This window comes from Teleopsis dalmanni, chromosome 2 (assembly GCF_002237135.1).
Source record: "Teleopsis dalmanni isolate 2A chromosome 2, ASM223713v2, whole genome shotgun sequence".
NCBI classification, from domain to species: Eukaryota; Metazoa; Arthropoda; class Insecta; order Diptera; family Diopsidae; genus Teleopsis; species Teleopsis dalmanni.
This window is the reverse complement of record NC_051847.1, coordinates 81,552,897-81,564,932: the sequence shown is the minus strand read 5'-3', so window position 1 is coordinate 81,564,932 and position 12,036 is coordinate 81,552,897.

The following is a 12,036-nucleotide window of genomic DNA, read 5'->3' as shown; positions in this document are numbered from 1 at the left end:
AGAGACAGTTAAAGATAGCATCGAGACAGCAAAAGTTTGAAGAAAAACTATTATTTTGTGGTTAAATTTTAAATAAAGTTAGGCATCTGCTTTTTAAAGAAGTTCAATGGAATTTATTACTGAAGAATATATGTAGAGTACTTAGTACACATTTATAGAATTAAATATATAATCCATAAATTCGACAAATTTACATTAAATGTAGAAGAAATTTGAAATTGCGATTCTCATGATGAATAAACTAGTTTTGGATTTTGAGACGTATTCAGATTTATCGAAGAATTATCTTTCGTATATCTTATCTTTTCGTATCTTTATATTATTTGTAGATAATATTGTAATATTTATTTTTAAAAGATTTAACAATTACGTTGTTTTAAAAGCGTATAATTAAAAAATCACACAACATCTTTACTACTTCATAAAGATATTGTAATTTGAGTGCAGCATAAACCTATGTATATATTATAAAAAGCTATTGTACTTGATAAACATTTTATTGACATATTTACAATTATGTTTTGTTTATGTTTAAACCAATTATAAAAGATTTACTTATTATATCCTTTAACCTAAGTGTTTATAAGGAGTATATAAATTATGTCTTATCATTATCAAGTCTGCGTATAAAACATTAAAAATAATATAATCCAATCTGTATGCATATATATTTACAATTATGTTTTGTTAATCTTTAAATGAATTAGAACAAAACATTTAGTCTGTTATATATTCGATCTAATTGTTATTAAGCAGTATATTAATTTTGCCATATTGTTTTTAACCCATTTTATAACATATCGAAAGTAATACGCAAACTAATAATACGCAAACGCAAACTATATACATATAATCGCCATAAAAAGACAAATCGGAGTAGTTAAGTAATCAGTATCTTTTCGTAACAAATTTTGCTTATAGTTACTTAACTTTTTCTTCAGCCCCAAATTGCTTACAAATGTACTTTAAGAAATATTATAGTCATCTAAAAATGTAGTTATAACACGATGAGGGCTTTAATTTCTAACACTGTTCAATTAAGTTTTAATAATTCAATGATGTCATATAATGTTCACAATATTCTTTGTTCATAATATCTAACTGAGGCATTCTCCAAGCCTCAACATTGGATATGTAACAGAGATATCACAAAGTATTACTTTAAAATGTTCGAACATTACGTTCAAGCATAAAGTTCGAGCTGGAATGTATTATAATTCATTTGCATCAAACAGTTTTAGAATACGGAATTATTCGATATAATATTTGAATATATGCAAATATTGAATATACTCGAATATATTTGAGTAAATTTTATAGACATTTGAATATTTTATATTTTTAAATACAATAGCAAATGCCGAACAAATATAAATGCACAAAGCTTCGAGTAATATGGGAAGCTCTATTATAACACAATTATATATCTACAAAATTTTTAGACAGTTAACATTTTTTTATCCATCTATTTGGATGATATATTTAGATACTTAAATAATTCCTCTGGAAAAATTTATTGGATGAGCTTGAAAGAATTTTTTTGATATGAACACTGTTATATGAACAAAACACTGATAAAGTTAATCATTTAATAAAGCATTTATCTGGTATCTGATATCCATACAAATTTTTATAAACCAGTTATATTCTTATTCATAACAGCGTGCAGTGGATACAAATAATTTCTAAACAATTAATATTTCTCAATCCCAAAGATAATGTGGACCCGAAGAACATTCAATGTATTTATAAGGGTTGATACCAATATTTTTCCAAAAATGATTTTTATTAAAGTTGAAAATACATTATTTCAAAAACCGTTGGTGCTACTGGCGCGATCGGGTTGTTCAGTAATCCAGTCTTAGAGAATGAAACACTGGTTAATAAAATCGCTTTGTTGCAATCTCTAAATATTATTAATTAAATTAATAAACAAGAAACTATATAATCTTACAATTACACAGATTTTTAACGTTTATTTTCCTATGTTTATGGTGCTTATTTTGCTAATAATAACTTTCTGAAAGTAATTTCAATTTGGTTTCGTTGTCATGTTAGCACAAATAGTGTTCCACAATGCAATATAGGTTCATAATTTTTCAAACATATGTATTATATTTACACAATACTATAATTCACGTTTTTCTTTTATATATCATTTCATTATATAATAAAAAATATAATTGCTAAATTAATATAAAAAGCATTTAATTATTGCAAATACACTTACTACATACCTATCTTATATGTGTGTGCATGGCTTTGAATAACATAAGTATGTTATTAACATTAGCTTTACAGAAACAACTTCATTGCGTGAATTTCTCAATGCAATGTAGAACAAAATTTTGCCTAAGGCAGCAGAGATCCAATTACAGTTCGATTGTAATAAAAATTATCGCCAGAAGATTTTGAAATCAAATAAATTTTTTGCTGAATTCATTTAATAAATTAAAATCTGTGTAATTAAAAAAGTAACAGATAAAAAAAAATCAGCTATAAAAAAAGTATAAAGACACGAAAATTTGTAAATTTCTTTCTCAATTCGGCCAATTAAATTCAAATGCTTGACTTTTTGTTACTCGTACTTTTGTGTTTTTGTGAACACACCGAACCATCAATTTATGGCTAAGACCAAGAAAAATTCTTGCGCCATGACGTGATAAAGTCGAACAACACAAGTTTTTTATATATAAAGTAGAGTTATAAAAATATATACATATAAGTAAATATATAAATGTGAATACAAAGGTAGTATTCATAGATCTTTACATTATATTTTAATGGTGATAAAATAGTCAATAAAATGTTTATAAAGGACAAAAGTTAGTCTTTTATATACATAGCAAATATTATTGTCTTTTATAATTCTATATAAATTGATATTAATTAAATTTATAAATAAATTTTTTAAATATATTTATTGAAACTTCTTGGAAGTGTTCAAGGTCAAAAGAAATGATTGCTTCTTGCTAAGTTGCGTTAGCCGACTTATTTGAAGAGAAGAATTTATGCTGTATTGACTTAAAGAAATGCATCGGTGGAACAAGTTTTTGTAAGTTGTGACTCCATTAAGCTGCTTCCTTTTAAATGAATTTAGCTATCATAAAAATCGGAAGCTTGTGGCCGTCATATCTTATGATTCACGTTAAACTTTATGTATGCCATTAAATATATTGTATAAATAATAAAAGACTTTGCATATTATAATCTTTTACACATATAATGATTTTTAATATTTACGAAGTGTATATATTAATCACTTTTTTTACCTTTTAGTCTGACTGTGTTGCATTACATTTGCTGCGTTCAAAACCTAAATACATCTCTTTAAATGATATTGCAGTATTAACTTTAATTGAAATGTTGTTTGAAACAAAACAATAAAGCTATATATTTTATAAGTGTTAAATAAGAAAATGTGCCCATGCTACTGCGGCCAATATTATATTGAATCCTGTTACTTAATCAGTAATAGGTTTGGTTGTTGTTACATAATTATGTTAAGTGATTCACTTACCTGATATAAAATTCGACTAGTGTAGATATCTGTCGAATCAATTATAGTAAAGTTATTATTACATGAATGCCTAGGTGATACATAATTCGCCAAGTCGAACTTCATCTTCAAAGAAAACCGTGACATCTCATATTTTGATGTCTTTGATTTGTTAATTTAATTTAGAATGAAAAAATAGATCCCCTCTAAAGTACGACAAAATAACAAATGTCTTGTTAAAGTCGTCTTGTTTTGTAAGCAAAACAACAACACTATTCTTTTCTACTAAGAGACTAGTTATGAAGTGTTTAATTAGCTAAATTACTGTAGAAAAAAATGTTATGGAAGTGATAAGCTATCTTTTGTGAACTTTAATTGAAAATTTTACAATAATTCTAGTAATCTGTCAAAAGTTGTTCAGAAACAAACAAATCCACAAAAATTAAAAAGTTTTGTAAAAATTTACAAAAATGTTTATGGATATATGAAAAAAGTGCGATTAAAAAGCACATTCAATTTTCTATATTATTACTAACGCTTTTAATTCGCTATTCATTTTATTTTTTTAATAAATATTCAAATTTAAACAGAATTAAGTTTACCTTGAATTTTGCTCACATATGTTAGATTTGTTAATTCTGTTAACATAATATGTTAACATATTGCAGTAATGATGCCAATATGTCAACAAGAGACTTTAGCAAGAGACTTGCTGTTTTTTGCCACACTTCGGAGCAACCAAATACATGTAATGTTGAATTTTTTATTGATTTAATAAAATAATTGTCTTCATTTTGCACTGACAAGGACTTGGGTCATCATAAAAACTTTGTTATGCTTTCTTTTAATAGACATATTTATGGTGTTGTAGTTATGTACTGGGCAACGATATATGTATGCTTATCACTTTGTATATATGTATGTGATTTTGTCTTAAGTTTACGTTGTACATAGAACATTTCTTTAAGGTCCATAATATTACAAGAACAAATTGAAATCCAAATTTCACTTTAATCTTTATAAATTCTTTAATTTTTATTTATATAAATTCAATATTTATATTTATAGTAATTGTTAAATAAATGTTTTATTTACCAAACTAATGAATACAAAAGTATATGAGCATTATTATTAAATTATATACAGTCATAAATTTTGAATTTTTATTATTAATGACAATACATAAAAAACATACAGTAATAATGTGATATGTTTATCTGTTGAAATATTGAATAAACAAGATGATATCACATTAAAATATAAATTACTTTGACATGTTGTTCACATGTATTATGATTTGTATGCATTTTATTTAATTTTTAATATAATTTTAATTTTATAGTAATTTTAGTATTACATGCTAAATTAGTTTAAGCAGTTGTGTTTGTCATTAAAATCTTAATTTTTACTAAACAAATAAAATATATTATTACCATATCATTTTCATAGTAATGATTAATTAATTAAGTTAGTTTTTGAAAGATAATGTATAATAAAAATTACTTTAACCATTTATTAATCAATGGGGAATAAGAACGGAGGATTCTGCTTAACAAATAAAATCATGATAAAGTATTTTATAGTAGGAGACTTCAAGACTGCGACCAATTCTTCTTGAAAATGAATCATTTTTAATGTCGGCATGAAGCGGTAAAATACCATTAGTAGTATTTCAATAGGACTTGAAATACTCATATTTTTATATAGTAAATATAAAAAATATTTTTATACAGTAAATATAAAAAATATTTTAAAAAGATAACACTGGCTTAAATGGTATAATTAGGATTATAACATACTAGCAGGGGTTTGAAAAAAAATTTTTTTACCAAGGAAAATGTTTATGGGTAGGTATTAAAAATTCAATTTCTTTAATCAATAGCAATAAGATTATTATTTAATGTATTGATTATTTGCAATACTTTCGAACTTCAGCCATATTGTTCTGAAAAGTTCAATTGGTCCACCAAGGACTGCAATAATGCAGTGATATCAATTCCTTAATATTACAGTGTAGTGGTCGATACAAAGTCGACTTGATAAATATTTACAAAATAAAAAAAAATATTTTAGCTATAAATATTTAATACGAGTATATATATATCTATATGTATATATCCCACTAGTGCTGCTGTTTTATATTCTTATTGTCGTTTAACTTCAATGATGACTTATTTGCAGCTTCTTCAACGCTACTAACAAGTTTCTCAGCATTCTTGCTGGCTGATTTGCCTTTTATGTCTGCGGATGTCAACGACATATTTTCCGGGCAGCAACATTCTGTTGGTGGTTAATCAGGCCGTTGTCTGTTGAATAGTTGTTAAGTTCGTTGGTACAGCGCTTGCTGAGCTAAGGTTGGAATGCTGCACATGTAGCATATCCCAAGCGCAAAATATGTAATACATGCAGGTTGCTAGAAGTAGAAGGGGCAAGGACATTATATAAAAATAATATTTAAGTTAGAAAATTATGCTTAAAATAGGCGTAAAGATATGTAAATACCGCAGCCCACTTCAATAACTTGTTCTCCAACGCTTGTCTTTGCTTATGTTTACTGCATATAAATTATGTATTGTGAATATAGAAAAAACAAAAAAAAAACAAAATTATGAATCCATTTATCTATAACATATATGTATGTGGCTACATAAATTGTATTCATAAAATCATTGCAATTGCAATATTGTTAGTTAGCATTTTTGCTGCTCGCTTGCGAATTGCATCTTCCTGACCATGTTAACGAAATTGAAGCAGAAAATAACATTGAAAGAAATTTACTCCCACGCTGACAGCTGGGAAGTTGAAAAGTTTCCGGAAAACATATTGAAATGAAAATTGTGTTATTTCAATTGCATAAATGGAAAGTCGAAGATTTCATTTCGAGTGCCATACTACGCACGAATGTTCGATGTACGAATATCGTACACAAAAATTTACCTAAAAATAAAGCAACCTACAACCAAACCAAACTGTCCAAATAATGTGTAAACTTGAGGTAAAAATATTCAATGTATTTTCCAATGGCGGTGAAGATGCAACTTTAATCTTATGCATAACTAAATGCACACAAATGTTGATATCTTTAAAAAGAGATGAAAAAAGTTATATATACACTGCATATACAAAAGGTTCCCAAGATTAACTTTCACTGAATTTAATTCAAATGCTGTTGCTGTTTGACCTGTAAAGTATCTAAGCTACAAGTTTATATATTGAAAAGAAATTGAAATTAAATTGTGAAATTGTTTCAGAACTGAAAATTATATACAGAGAATACAGAGAATTAAACTAACAGATTTCATTAATCATTAAATTAACTAATGTTAATAAAGGATATATTAAAGCACATATAAATCACATAGGTTTTAATGAGGTTAGGTTTGAGTGACAGTCTTATGTGCCAAAGATTACTTAAGTACAAATAAGTGAATTGTTGTGATAGGTTCTTATTAATCAGTAAAATTTATCTGTGAGTTGCACTTTGTAACTATGATTCTATATGTATGCCTTACTTCTTCTTCTTATTTGGCACTACAGTCCTGTGAGAACTTCGGCCTCCTTCACGATCTGCTTCTATCCGTCCCGATCTTCTGCTACTCTCTTCCAGTTCAGTACTACAATCGTTCTTGCATCATCATACACGTTCTCATCCCATCTTGTTCTTAGCCTACCTTGGCGTCTGATATGCCTGACGAGCAGAGAAAAAATAAACTTTCATAATAATAATCTTTTCTTTGAGTTATGGAATGAAATTTATAGAGAGACTAACCCATATCAACTCAACAAGTTGATTTAATTGATTTCCATATTATTATAGCTATCCTATAAAAATCTTTAACATGAACACTGGTTATTATATTAGAAAAAAATTTAAATGTATAGCTAAAACAATTTGAAAGTCCTCTTAGAATATAAATTATGTTGCAATCATCAGTTTTTGGATAAGCTTTGCCATATTTGTTATATTGTTTGTTAGTAAGGTCTTTAAGACCACTTCGGTTGTAAACGTTATATATATTTTTTTAGTTTTGTTTGTTTCTCTTTATGTACTTCAACAATTATTTAAATCAGAAAGATTTATTAGAAAATTAAAAGAGATTTGGTTCTGATGAAGCACGGTCCAACTACTTGCCCTCCTATATTGATTACATTTCTATTGCTTGTTTTAGTTATTTTAAAATTTTCTTTTTGTATATGACTCCAATATTACAAGTCTTTATATCGCTTAATTTTATTTTGTACTATTTTATTACATTTAAATCATTATATATCATATTATTTTATTTATATTTATTTTAATTATTTTAATTAATTTTTATTTGTGTAAAAAATTTTAATTTTATTTGTTTCACTTATTTCATTTATTTATTTTAAATTTATTTAATTTTGCTATACCTCCAGCTCAAAAAGTACCCGGATAAAACACACAAATTTAAATTTTATTCCAAATTTATTTTATCTCCTTCAAAATATGCTCCTTCTGAAGCGATACACATTTGCCAACGCTTAACCCAATCTATTACTTAAGGAGTAGTTAACAAACAATAAAATCCGGATACTTTTTGAGCAGAAGGTATATTGAATTCACTGTAATTCACTGTACGACTTGTTTTTTATGTTGTATATATCTGCACAAGAGATCTTTCAGGTCGCAGTACATGCACAGCCTATCCATAATAATAGTATTGTATGTACATATATAGTAAAATGCAATTTATATTTTATGAATTATATCTTCCTTGGTCTAAACTAAAGTAGGTATATGGATACAGCTAAATATACTTTTCTAACTTTCATTGATAATTTTTTTCGTCAAAGTAATAGGTAAATCTAATGACACTACAGTTCTAACTAAAAACAATCTAAGGATTTGTATTATATATATATATGTTATATTATTTGTTTTACCTATTTGGCATGAAAAATTAACAATTATGTATAAAATATACATATCACACTAAACTAAGAGGTACATACCTACAACAAAAGCCGTATTGAGTACTTCACACTATATGTGTACATTTTTTTGTTTATAATTTTCCTTGTGTGAATCAATCCTTCTGCGAACAAAAGTAACAGGTAACTAATTGTACAACCCAGCCCATTATTTTCGAAACTGAAAATGTGTTGAATGAAAAACTCCTCCTTTTCAAAATTTGTCTTATGCCGACAATTACAATTTCTTATAGATCTTCAAACCTACCACATTTTGGTAAAGATAAGTGGCGTCAAAGGAAGCTGTTATCACTTATGTATCAAATGAATTTAAAATTATGTAAAAAAATGTGCTTTTTGAAGTATATTAATCTTAATTAATATTTAACTTATGAAATTTTTATATACTACACTTCCAAAGAATCTATTGACTGTAATTAAAAGTTGATTGCACAATTTAGATTCTTCAATTAATTTCTAATAAAAAAGATTAGCAAAAATATCTTAGAGATTTTCAAGAATAAATTTCAAAATTTATATACATAGGCTTTATACAGTAGTGAATTGTAACAACAAAATTTTTATTTATTTTTAATTAATTGAATACAATAGTTTCTACTAAGTAGTCATTGCCGTTATAACTGCCGTTAAATGCGAATTTATTTTAGTTTAAATAAAAATTAAAATTTTTTTTTTGAATCTTAAAATGTATATATGTTTCAATTAATAAAAATATTTCTTTTTTAGAGTAACTATGTAGAACATATTTGTTAAAGAATACGTCAGTTCGTAAGATATTTCCTCCGATAATATCTCAGTGTAAAAATTAATTAGGAAAATTTCTTAAACTGTTGAGAGGCAGGAAGCTGGTATAGTTCGCACGTCTGTTTTATAATTGTTTACATTTTCATCCTTGTCTATTAGTTTCACCACAGGTGTTGTTTGCGACATGTTGGTATAGATATTGTCTTGTCGAAACATGCTCGAGCTAATTTTATTCGACAAGTAGTTTTATGCACAATTTTCTTTTAATGACACATAGAATTTATTACCTTTTCAATACATATTTAGCATATTATCATATTCATTCAGAAAGATGCACTAAAGCTGGTAACCTTATTTTTTCATGTTAAATAATAAGAAACGTCTATCAAAAATGATAAAAATCATAGTAGTCATCATCGCTATATGTATTCTTTATGTTAAAAATGTACTAGCTAACTGCATTAAAGAGATATTTGAGAAAAAAATTTAGTGGAAAACCTTTCAATAAACATTTTCAATGTTAATAATATTATATTAAATGAAATAAATAACAATTAACAATAACTATAATTAAAATAATTCTATAAGTCTATAGTTGGTTAATGATTACATACTAATATAACACAACAAGTGAATTTGTTAATAAAACTTTCACAGTGAATCAACAAAATCCTAACACTGACTCTAAGCTTAAAATTTGGCAGGGTATGATTTAAACCTTTGCTAGTTGCAGTCACAAAAATTTATTTAAGAATTATTAAATACAAGAAATATTTCAAGAAGTCCACTTATGATGGGTATTCAACAATACTCGAATTAGCTACATGATCGAAAAATGCATTTAATTAAAACTAATAAAAATTCTTGTTGTTGTAATTCACTGCAGTTCAAAATTATTTTCTAATAATTGAACCTAAAAATTCAATTAATTAATTATAATAAAAAATTTTGTTGTTGTAATTCACTACTGTTCAAAACAACTCTGTATCAAGCCAATAGTTTCTATTAAGAAACGGTGTCTTTCGTTATAATTGTCTTTAAAAATTAAATTTAATAAAAACATTTAAATTTTAAAATTATATTTACATTAACTAGACTAGACATACTGTATGTACTGACCTATTCTTTTTTAACTCTTAATTGTGAAGAAGCACTTTAACGTTACAAAACAAATTTATGCTATAAAACTTTTTATTTCATTAAAACTCATCAGTAAAATATATTAACTTAATTGTAATATATATAATGATAACAAGCTAGAAATCAGCAAGTAAAATGAAAAGAAACTAGTCTAACAAGTTGCGGTCTTAGCCGTTTTATTAGACCACGAAAAAAGACCATTAAAATTAATACGGCCGAGACTGCGCATGAGTGAGTGCGTCATTTGTCACTTGGCGAAACAATGGCAGCTAAAATTAAAAACCGAAGCGTAGGCGGTCACACAAAGCAGACAAAGCTTAAAATTCATGATTTTCTGAGATAACTATGTATGAATTTTTTTAAATAAAATTAATAGTGTCCATTGACATAACACAAAAATAAAGAAAATAAAGAAAAATAAACTTCAAATATCAAAAACCTTGGTATGTATTACTTTACACTCTGCATGACTTACCTTGCTGTAAAGTCCTCGTATATAAAGATCTAAGTAATCGATAAATTAGATGGTTTTGAAAAAAATAAAAATGCAATCAAAAGCGGATCTAAACTTCGTATTTATTATAATACAAAAAAGTATGTATATTAGTTACAGAGTTACAATATAAAAAAACTAAAATAAAGTATTCGCATAACTTAAAGTAATTCGATGATACTTATTAGATATAGAAAATAATAATAATCATAACTTAGACTTATTCATAGATATAAATATATATCAAATATATCAAATATTAATATGCTTCAAATATTCACACCAAATAATAATGATGATGATATCTTCTAAAAGAAAATATTAACTTCTAGTTGATTAATCTTTGTGAGGGTATGTAGGTACCTGAAAAAAGTCAAATATTACCATATTAAATTATTTAATATTTTATAATAATTTAATTATAATTTTTTGTTTTTTAAATATATTGTATATAGTTGTTTGATTTTTCTAAATTTTTTTAAATGTAAAATATATCACAGTAGTTTAAAAAGAACTTTGCACGTATATGAGAACAAAAAAACAATCCAATGTGAATGCACTTTTAGTTGCGCAAGTTTAGAAACCGGCCTCCCCCATTTTATCTTTTGGATGCTGTCTAACGTTTTCAAGTCGAGATGTTTTTGCATTTTTATTGCTCCAACTACGAGTATTCTTCTGTGTTGTTTATTTCGTTCTTAGCACGTTATTGCCAACGAAACGGAGTTCTTTGGTAAAATAAAAAACAAAATTCAAGTCAAAATCCTACAAAATTTTCATAAGAAGTTTTTGCTAAGCACTTTTCTGTCGTAAAGAAACAAGTTTTCAGGGATGGAAAGTTATGAGAAAATATCGACTCTAAAAAGTAAAGTATTCCGGTTTTTTAGCATAGACAAACACTAAGATTGGCTTCTATTTTTTAATGTTAAGTTTTTGATGTTCTTTTTTCAACAAAACAAAAGTCTATCTTTTAACTTCAATCATTTGCAAATTCTTAGCAACTGTTATTGCAGACTAGAAACCAAATTCTACATAAACTAGTTACTCGTATTCATATATATCATATAAATTTACAACTCTCAATTAGGAATCGAGTATTGGCATTAGAAAAATAACACCACTAAAATACTATTCGCATACCTATATAAATAAAATATTATTATTATTATTAATTATGATTTTGATTTTAATTGTTTAACCTCTAACA